This window comes from Thunnus maccoyii, chromosome 11, assembly GCF_910596095.1.
Source record: "Thunnus maccoyii chromosome 11, fThuMac1.1, whole genome shotgun sequence".
NCBI lineage: Eukaryota > Metazoa > Chordata > Actinopteri > Scombriformes > Scombridae > Thunnus > Thunnus maccoyii.
Genome location: NC_056543.1, coordinates 4,730,146 through 4,740,971, shown reverse-complemented (window position 1 = coordinate 4,740,971; position 10,826 = coordinate 4,730,146). Strand labels below are relative to the sequence as shown.

The 10,826-nt window shown below is 38.6% G+C and overlaps 1 long non-coding RNA gene across 1 annotated transcript; it reads right to left on the bottom strand.

The window, feature by feature from the left end:
- Positions 1-1,316: 1,316 nt before the first annotated feature.
- On the bottom strand, positions 1,317-5,662 carry LOC121907280. Its single transcript, XR_006098828.1, has 3 exons — positions 4,949-5,662; positions 3,839-3,902; positions 1,317-2,619 (listed from the first exon to the last, which is right to left on the bottom strand). It is a non-coding gene; the product is annotated as an uncharacterized LOC121907280 (long non-coding RNA).
- Between the last annotated feature and the right edge of the window lie 5,164 nt (positions 5,663-10,826).

The window sequence follows — 10,826 nt, the reverse complement described above, 5'->3', positions numbered from 1 at the left end:
CGGATGTTCAGTTTTTCAGGAAAGTACATTTTGTTTTAATGGTTTTAAGCCTGTTTTTCGCTAGCTAAAATTAGCATTAGCATTATCACAGTTAACTATACATTGTAAATGCATCGTGTTAACCAGGCTAGCAGCTAGCGTTAGGGTCGACTCCACCCTCTTATCCAAATATGGTCACTTCTGGCTCCAAAAAACCAAGATGGCGACGGTCAAAATGCCAAACTCGAGGTTTCAAAACAGGAGACCACAAACCAGTGGGTGATGTCATGGTGGTTATGTCCATTATTTTTTACAATCTATGGGTACACCACATATTATTACAGCAAGAATACCACAGTTGCTGTAAAATTATTATTATTTGGCATTTTTCTCCATTATTTTACAATGAAGAAGGACTGGAAATGAGAAAGGGCAGCAGGAGGACATGTAACAAATAATGGGTCCATGGCCATGATTAAACCACAGACATTGTGGTTACATCATGAGCATCTCAGGCCAAGGACACTGTCTCAATGTTTTTTTTTGTTTTTAAATGACAACCTTTTGTCACTGTGTGAATCATCCTTTGCCAGTAAATCCGCACCAAGCTGGTTGTAGCACACACTAAGAGTTATTAGCAAATACTGCCCGGCACAGGTTTGTATCATAGCAACTGTCTAAAACTTCTACAATGAGCTCATCTCTCCCAACAGTAGGAAGGCAGGTGTTCAAAGCATTAGCCAAACTGGAGGAGTCTAACGTCCTTGGGGGTGGGGGTTGGTGAAACCAAGTATCCTAAGATATCCTATCCCAGGAGGCCTGACCTGGGCTGAGTGATGGCTTCCCCTGCCCCCTCAGATCGTTGGCCTTGGCCTGGCAGAAGAAGAGTGGATGGATTGTGGCCATGGTGTTGGTGTTCATGGCCTGCAGGTGTGAAAAGGCAGTCTCCATAGAGGGATTTAGTGGCTTTGGGGGACGCTCCTTGTTGCTGGTATCATTTTACTGATGGGACGTGCTGCCGTCAAACATGTTTACATTCAGTCAAGACTCTGTGACTTGTTATTGCACTAAACAGCACTTAGCAGTCAGTTTAAAGGGGAGAAATGCAGTTCTCCAGCTGTGAGCACTGTAGGTCTGTTTGAATAATTATTTAAAGGATTTCTCAGTAAAATAATATATGAAGGAAAAAGAATCAAAGCTTCAGACACTATATGCAAAAGTTATGCAGAGCACATTGACTTTACTTCAATTGAGTGCTGACTCTATTTGCTCTTCTGAAGTTGATTTATGCTGATTTACTTCTTGCCTTTCTCTGTGTTTTGACATCGCAGAACATTTCTGCCTGTACGACACATGAATTCTGGAAGAAGATTAATCGGCTACGGGGCCTCAGGCAAGCTTTTACCAGATGGGCCCCTGTTCAGCTCCTGTCCCTTCTGCTTTCTGTACAATGTGTACTGTTTTTCCATGCTGGAATAATACCTTAAACCAGGTTTACAAAACACATTAATGAATTTAGGTATAAACAACACTGAGCACACAAGTGAAATGATGAAGGCCTTAAAACTAGATTTTTCCACTAGGACCCTCTTTAACACAGGGCCTAAATATTAGGTAATGAAGCAGGACCTACCTTTAGGCCCTTATTAAATCCGTCTTAAAACAATCATCAGGTCCCTATATGAGCAATGAAACAGGCTTTGTTTGCCATAATCATTCCTCCTGGTCATACTAACCATTAGAAGATCAAATGTGCTTACAATATAAGTGACGGGAGACAAAATCCACATCGTTTTGTACAAAAGTGTATTTAAAAGTTCTTCTGATGCTACTTTGATGCTTCAACAGTCCAAATTAGTCAAATTTAGTAGATATCTTCCACAGTTAGTATTTTTAGTATAAAATTCCCTCGTTGTGTTTCCCCAGACAGTGTTTCTCTATTGATGATATAAAGACGGAATTTGGCATTTAAAATACAGTAACTTTGAAAGATATCCACTTGATTTGACTATTTTAAGCCTCCGACATCAGGAAGGTGTGACTGGAGGGGGTTTCTGAAGCTATTCGACCATCCGAAAAACATGCCTGAGGGAGCGTACCAGCCCCTTCATCCCGCCTTGACTATTCCTTAACATGTATTACAAGGCAAAGGTATTAAGAAAGCCAGTCTCTTCAATAAGAATGTGTGTGTGTCCTTTTTATTACTGTAAATAAACTTTACATGGCGAAAAGCAACCGGACGCAGACAAATGGCCAATACAGAACGAAACAACAGTGTCATCAACATCTTTTCATTGTAATTCTGTCTATGGTTTCATTGTAATTAGCATGGGGATCGGGGTCCATTTTGGGCTGTCACGGTGATGATGACAGCCCCTGTTGCCCCCTTCAGCTGTGCTGCGTCTCACGCTAACCCTGTCGGCTTCAGGGTCCATCGTCCATCTGCTAACGGGCCCTTCCTCCCTCACGGTCAACCACCTGGATATCCGTCAGCGCCAGGGTCTGGGGCTTCAAGAGGTGCGGGGTCTCCAAGAAGTTAGTTCCCAGAGGGGTCCGATTCAGAATGTGGCTCGGGGACCTTTGTCGTCATCTCCTCCCTCCTAGTTATCTCACTCATCGCTTGTTTCCCCAGCACCAAACCTAGTTTCATCGTAATGGTAACGATGAGAGGAGAGTCCAGGCATCGACAAATGGGACCAGTAACAGGCGTCAAAGAATGTCTGGCGGACTGAATTCTTTTAACAAGGCTTGTATGACTGAAAGACTGACAGAGATCGACTGGTATGTGTTGTTTGAGTGCCAGAGAGAGTAAGATGTATCACACAAGACCTTACAAGTTAAAAATTTAGTGAGAAAGCCAATGAAAATATATGTGTGATCAAACTAGGGTCACAATTTATAGGGGTTAAATGCAAAAAAAACTGTTTTGCACTGAGAAAATGCTTGAGTTTAAAATGAGGAGGGAAATGTCCTCAACATTCAGGAAAAAGTTCACTTTTTTGTTGTAATTGTTCTTTATGTAAATGACCAGGAAACACTATGTAGTTTATTCTAAATGTAATCTAAAAATCGAGCAGCTTTTGACCAGACATATGCAGCTTAAAGCGGCAGAAAGTAGCACAAAGCGTTTACAACATGTAAAATTTGAGGCTTGTAAATGTAAAACTCACAAACCCCTTTTTCTAAATTTTTAGCAAAGATAGTTATGGTTCTCCTGTGGTCTCTGAGAAACAAAACAAGGGTTATTTCTGCATCAAATATACTATTAAAGGATAAGGCTGGTGTTGCATAGTGTTACCCAGAGCATCAGGGTGGCTAATTTACAGAATGTGTGTTTTGCTTTGGATACAAAAACAGTAGTTGTTAGTAGGATCATTTAATCATTGCTCTTTTGGGGGGAATTTCTTGACAATAAGAAAATACAGAATATCACCAACCTTATCCTTTAACATTTTTACAAAACAAAAAAAGTGTCAGAGAGATAAAAGATAAATGCATAAATGCATAAAGCACCAAAACCCCACCACTGCCCCTAACAAGCTATCAGTTTTTCCTCCTGATGTAAAAGAAACATAAATCAAAAGAAGAAGAAAGTACAAGATGTGAAGACATGTCACAGTCATGCATGTAACTTTAGGAGTAGGGACAATATTTCTATGTCAGATTGGAAGTTCATAGTTTAGCATTGTTGGTAGGTTTAGATAGATACATTTATTTGACAACAATAAAAGTACATACCAGACTGCAGTCACCCAGTCCTGACATACAGTTTAATTAATTGAAAAGGGGTCACATGGCTGAAAGTGAGTTATACAAACAAGCAAAATGATGATTGACTTTTCATTAACCATTTACTTACCAAAAGTTTAAAACCCTCCCAGTCTGCTGTTGCTTCAGAGAACCTGGAGAACTCTTCCAGAGAACTGCAGCAGTGTATGAAAAATGTATTTTAGCCTATGGAATAATATTGGTTGAACTACACCTTGTTGTCAAGTAACCAGGGGCTGTAATCTTTACAATTTTGTAAGTGAGACCAAATTTAGTTTGAATAATTCTTCTTCTACTGTAAGAAAATTGAGATTTTGGAGATGTGCCAGCTCTAGATGTGTGTAGGGAGAAAGGTTGGATATGATATATAAGATGAAGGTTTATCTTAGCTCACTCCCCCCTAATGCTCTTGTTTTTCTTTTTTTCATTTTATATATCATCTCTGGCCATAATGCAGGTTACCAGAACAGTCACTGAGAAAAGGTTTTAGTTTCTGCACAAAAAGCATATTTCAATTTCAAAAGGCTGCCGCTACGTACATCACATCACACTGTGAAGCTGTAGACAGCCGCACTGATTAAAGTGCATCTACTGGTACTGATACTAAAGTGTATTTGTTTTATCAGATGTGTGTGAGATAGACAACCGGAAAAACATGGCTGATAACTGTATGTGGAACATTATAGCTGTCAACAAGCATCAGTAACAATGAAAATGTATCTGTACACTGCACCTCTAGAGAAGAAAAATACACATAATATTCAGTATTCAAGGGTAATATATAAGCCATGATAAAGTAAGTAAAGCATCATTATAAGAAATGATGAGTAACATGTTGTAGTATATGTATTTGGCTTGCATCATGGCTGTATTTCCTGTTGGAAGAGAAGAAACTGTTGCAGCAGGAATGCAGAGAAGTGAAACTATGTTACATTTGTAAATCACACAACCTGGAAAAAAAGCAGAATATTAGCTTTGTTCGCTGTATGTTTATAATGTTAAACATGCAAAGATAGTTGAAAAACATGCTTCCCTTAAGGGAGGAAAGCTAGCTTACACATGCTCCTCGTGAATGCAGATACAGAAACGATAGGAAGGTGTAATTTACCGAGGGAGAAGATTGCAGCGCCGGGGCATCTGTTGATAATGTGCCCCAGTAAAACAACACAGCTTTATCTGGCAAACACTCAGTGAAAATTACCTGCCGTGATGTGGCCTGAAGGTGACTAGTCAAATTGTTCCTTTGTTGTGGCCTGCTCTCGCTGCGCTCCTTTTTCACATCAGTTATTGAAATCTGTGTAGGGCCTCCAGACAATCACAGAGGATAAAAATGTAAGGCTACGTCTACAAATACAGCCACAAGTTCATTCAGAATTTCATTGTGACAGAGGATGACGCTCACAGAATTTTAATGAAGCTGTTTGACAAGCAAGTCGTTCAAATTTATGTGCCTGTATCCTTCTTTCAAGACTTGTAGATGGCTTAGTAAACCCCCTTTTTCTGAATGTTAGCAAAGGTAGTTATAGTTTTTCTTGATACTGTTAAGATTTGTGGCCTCCGCCGGCTTCGGAGCGATGCTGTAGCCATTACTACTCAGTGAGAAATGAATAATGAAGAGTGTTCAGTGGCTTTGAGGGCAGAGTCGAGTGGTAGAATTAATGTCAGGGTTGAATTAATAGACGACTGTGCTCTTTCAACCTTAATGTATGAGGATGAAGGTCTGCTAATTAATGGCAAAAAAAAAAAGAAAAGAAAAGATGATAAAAAACCTCATATTGAGGCTGTGTTCATGAGATGAAAGTCATAAATGCTGCTTGTAAAAAAAAAGAAAGGCAATCATAAGAAAGCTGTTATATTCCAATTTTCTTCTTCCTTCTACCTTTTTTCAACTTTTCTTAAAGAGAAACAAAGACCAAAGTTTTCTTAACTCCCTCCTCCTCCTCCTCCTCCTCCTCCTCTTCCTCTGCTTGTAAGGGTTACAGAGACAGTTTGAAAATGGTCTTTGATGCTCTAACAGCCACTGTAATTTTCTCTCTGCCCAGGAAGTGTGCTCCAACAGCCGCTTGACTGACATTAGTTTGCTATCCATCGCCATGGAAACAGCATTGCACTCTAGTCCTCTGGTTTATTTACAGACAGACAATCCTAAACATGGAGCCTGCTGGATCCAAGTCTGGTTTCACAGACGAGGACCGACACCTGTTAACGGTAATCTATGGCAGTCGGTCAAAGATATAGACTGATGAAGCCTCTTTAAAGGGAAAGTCCGTCCTTTAACACTTTACTTTCTTATTTCTGCAGATTGTTTGCATGGTCAGAGAGTCTTAAAGTACAGATATGAATGCCGATTAAGAAAGACCTGTAGACCAGCGACCGATGTGAGCGAGGACATGCTGCAAACCTCCACGACCCTTTACAGAACAGAAGATAATGGATGCTGTCGGTGTCCTCCTCTGGCAAAGTCAGTTTTATTAATATAGCGCCAAATCACAACAGAAGATATCTCAGGGCAACATTTCCCCATGAGCGGCGCTTGGCGACAGCGGCGAGGAAAAAAACTCCCCTTTAAACGGGAAGAGACCTCGAGCTGAACCGGGCTCTAGGTGGGCGGCCATCTGCCTTGACCGGTTGGCTTGAGAGAGGAAGATGGAGGGAGGGAGGAAGGGAGGGGGAGAGGGGGGAGAGACACATACAAAGAAGCACAGCAACAACAATATAACAATAAAAATAATAGAAATATGACTAATAATAATAATAGCAGGCGTAGGTATCAGGGGTCCGCAGCATCAGTCCATGGAAACCTGTGACCATGGAAACCAGGTGGTCCGAGACCATGATCCATAGAAACCTATGAGATGAAAAAGCAAAAAAAACCTCAAATAGGCAACCTTACATTTTGTATTGTTTAACAAATATTTGGTGAGAAATCCATCGTAGAGGAAGCAACTAGAGCTGCAACGATTAGTTTATAGACAGAAAATTAATCATCAACCATTTTGATAATCAAATAATCATCATTTTTAAATATTTGCTGGTTCCAACTTCTCAAATGTGATGATTTTATTGTTTACTTTGTCCTCTGTGATGACAAACTGATGGCAACTTGAGCTGTGGGTAATTATAAAGGGGATTATTTGCTATTTTCTAACATTTTATAGATAAAACAACTTTTCAATCAATTAATAATCATAAGTTGCAGCCCTTGAACCAAAGATACAGACGTCACCGCTAACAAAAGGCCCCAAATAAATCATATTGCAATGTGACTACAAGATTGCTTTGATTTTGAGTAATGGACATGACTCACTTCCTCTCAGCTTTCTCAACGGTTCTCAACAGGGGAGCCTGGTCACACAGCTGCTGGGCCAAAGTGATTCACCAGCCCGTGTTATTATGCTGAGTACATGAACTCCACTTTGTTCCTGAGGAGTTACAGCGTTGGTTTTATGACAAGCAATAGCTCATATTGTTATTTCAATGTCCTGTACTTTAATATGACATCAAGCCTTTCCAAATATTAAAAATAAATATGGTTAGGTTCCAGACAGGAGGATAATCATAATCAGTTTGCTTTAAATTATACTGTATGTGAATTGAAAAGCTAACTGGTAGTTTGTTAGCTTTGACGATTGATGTAATAAACCTCAATAAATTGTATGAATCAATCCAATCAATGGTTATGGATATTTCCCAACACTTATTTCAGACCTCTTTCAACCCCTATAATCTTTAAACATAATAAATGTCCATTAGCCGCAGTTCAAATTACAGCGACTTCAGATTAAAGTTCAGGATGTAGAGTGTGTGTGTGTGTGTGGAAATGAGTGTAATAAATAATAAAATGAGTTCTGGGATGTCCGAGTTCAAAGGGAATTCGAAGAGAGAAAAAAAAAAAGTTTAATATAATATCTGAGCAGGATCTCTGCTTGTGTTAGTTTTACTCCTCCTCCTGCTCCTCAGGTGTCGCAAAACATCATTTTATTCATTTTATGACAATCAGTGGCTCATACTTTCACATCAACAGTCTTGTTGCTTGTGCACAACACAGTATCCAGTGTACATCAAAGATTTAATTGAAAAATAACATTTAATATTTAATTGATGTTATTTAACAATTTGACAGCACCTGTGGGTGGTTACACCGAAAAGTCTTCTTAACAGAAATGAGGTGTTAAGTATAATGAGCGTCCTTGGAAGAAAAATGTCCAAAATTGCTTGAAATGAGCGGTACTCTGTTCTCTGTAGAACATGTCTCCTGTATTTATAAATGAATTTCTTTGATGGAAAAGGGCACCTTGATTATTTATTTTTTTTCTCGTGTGCATGATGAGAGTGTGATTTAGATATGAGTAATGTAATTACTGATAAAACTAGTCAAGAAGTACGGGGCCCCGTGTCTATGTTAAAGTGCCTCAGCTTTTCCTTTGAACCTCCGCCAGAAGGACCTTTATAGTAAATGAAGTACATGCGTTTCTCTCTTTCTATTTAGGTGGGCACAGGCAGAAAATCTCTGTTTAGCTTTTCTCTCCATTCTGTTACCTCTCAAGTCAATGATTAAAATCTGGAATGCTCCAGATTTAATTAACTTACCGTTGTACTTTCTCTTCTTGTGCTTCCCGGCAAGGATATTAAAAATGACATTATTCTGAAGTATAAATGGATGCTAAGCATCACTAGAAATAATGTCTAATGGGCTTTGACAATAATGAAATTTCTACGCCACAGATGAAATAAATAAGTCTTGTTGCTTCACCAGGCTCCAGAAGTTCAGGAAAGATGGAAAGACAGCAGTTTAGCTCTATGTAATTTATCTCATAAAAAAATAAATATGAACTATAGTTTAATGTAGACAAAAAAATCACCAACACACAAGTGCAGGAAATAAGTGATTTATTTAGGGGAAAGTAACACTTTTCAGATAATTTTAAAAGATAACATTACAGACAGAAACTAATTTTGGTTGTGATCAATGACTCACATGTGTGGTTTATCTATACCAGCTGCTATTTTATACAAATGTGGAACCACTTCAGTATATTTGACTTTAAACGGAGTTTGCACATTGTCACTTTCAACCTCGTCAATCGGGACGAAAGTAACACACAGGTGGGTCAAAAATAACAGTGTTATAAACTTGTTGTTGTTTATATTATTCTTGTTTCTATTAAAAATGTTTGACAATGTCCTTGTTAGTATGTTATTGCAAACATATTATGTACTTTATCTTAATTTAAAATATTAAATTTCATTTTCAATTTCAATTTCATCATAGTTTTACAGCAGTATGAACAGAATAACTTTATGTTTAACAGAAAAATTGTAAAAATAACACATTTAATTTGCTATATAACTAACATAAATCTGCTCTGTGCCCTCAGTAGCCTTCATGCCTCGGACCAGTGCAGACAACAGAGACACTGCACTCACACTTTCCCAGGCGAAGATGAGCCGAATGTCTCCCCACATACAAGAAATTCCTCATCCTTGTCCTGGGAAACTGTAGAGCTCGCTGTAACACGCACAGTTTGACCGCATTAGCGGTGGGGCGAAAGAAGCAGCTGTTACAATCATCCCGGCAATGACTCCCGACAGTTAAACCTGACTTACTTCTATACTGAAAAACTCTGACATGCCAAACTTCAGGATGTGTTAAAGTACAAAATAATCTGTCAAATGATCATAACTATAACACATGAAACAATAAACACAACTACCTCTTGAGTGAATTTACTTACCCTGGTCGAAAACAGCTTTTCAGGTAAAACTCTACAATAGAGTGATGTATCCATGTGATTTTTCAAGGTTCTGTTAGGTGTTTTGTGCTGTTTGTGCTGATGCAGTTAGACATATCTAACTTGTATGGGCTCAGAGAAAATCACCTTGTTATTTTCATCCTGTGTTACTTTCATAATGGCTTTCCCTTACATTGGAAAAAGGGGGTAAAAGGGGGGACAAACAGCAACATAAAATGAAGTATGAGTAACAAACAACTCATTTCCTATGCACATATACCTCCAACTTTGTGGCATTTGTGTCAGTCTGAATCTGAAACTGAGTGTTGTGGCAGGTGCTGCTAGATAAAACAGACAAAAATGAGTCAAATCAAAGGCTAGTACCTGCACAATCATCATAAAAGTAGCCTCATTTTTACATATATTGATCCAATCACATCCAGTCTTCTGTTTTATAAGTATAATTAGGCAAACTCAACACCACAGTTACAATAACAAAAAATGTATGATAGATCTAGACGTTGTATTTACAAGTTGGAAACTCCTAATGTCAGATAACGTTAGATTAATACCAGATTGGGCGGAAAACCTGCTTGTGGCACATCCTCTTAATGGCTTCTCCTTGATCTATAGTGGCTTGGACCATATTTCACTTGCACATTGCTTTGAGCTAAACCCCTGTCGGATCAATACATGTAATGTAAATGTAAGAGTGCAGCTAGGAGCTAAAACAACTGGCTCCTCGCTCCTAGCCAGTGAAAAGATTGCCTGATATAATATGAAGTGTCAACTATTGACCGACAATCCTGTCACTTTTTATTCATAATTCAAGTGGGAAAAAATCTAATATTTAAACTATATTATTTAATATAGTTTAACTATATCATTTAATATATGATATTTAATAATCAGTCTGAATACAAAACTCACAGAAAGTGCCTTTTACACCAGCAGGGAGCATTGACTGTGTTGCTAGCTCCAACTGACACCAAATGTGTTAACTTCTCTCCAGAAATACTAAGTTAATTTTTTTTTTTTTTTAATTATGGTCATTATGATCTCAATTGCTGAATTCAGGCCCTCTAATAAGTGTGCTGGTGTTCATTTTAGAAATAAGATTTGAAGATTTATAGTAGCTTTGATGTTGGCGTTGATTGACAGCTGTGATTGACAGTTGGCTCACTTGCCGCTCTCCCCGGCTCCAGGTCTCACACTGAGTTGGACTTTCAGAGCTTCTGTTTAAAGAATTAACAGTGATTTTGGTAAGTTTAACGTTACTTGATTACAATTCCTGCCCTTTTAGCACAACTTAGCTAAAGTAGCTAATGTTAGCCTAAGTGTGCAGCG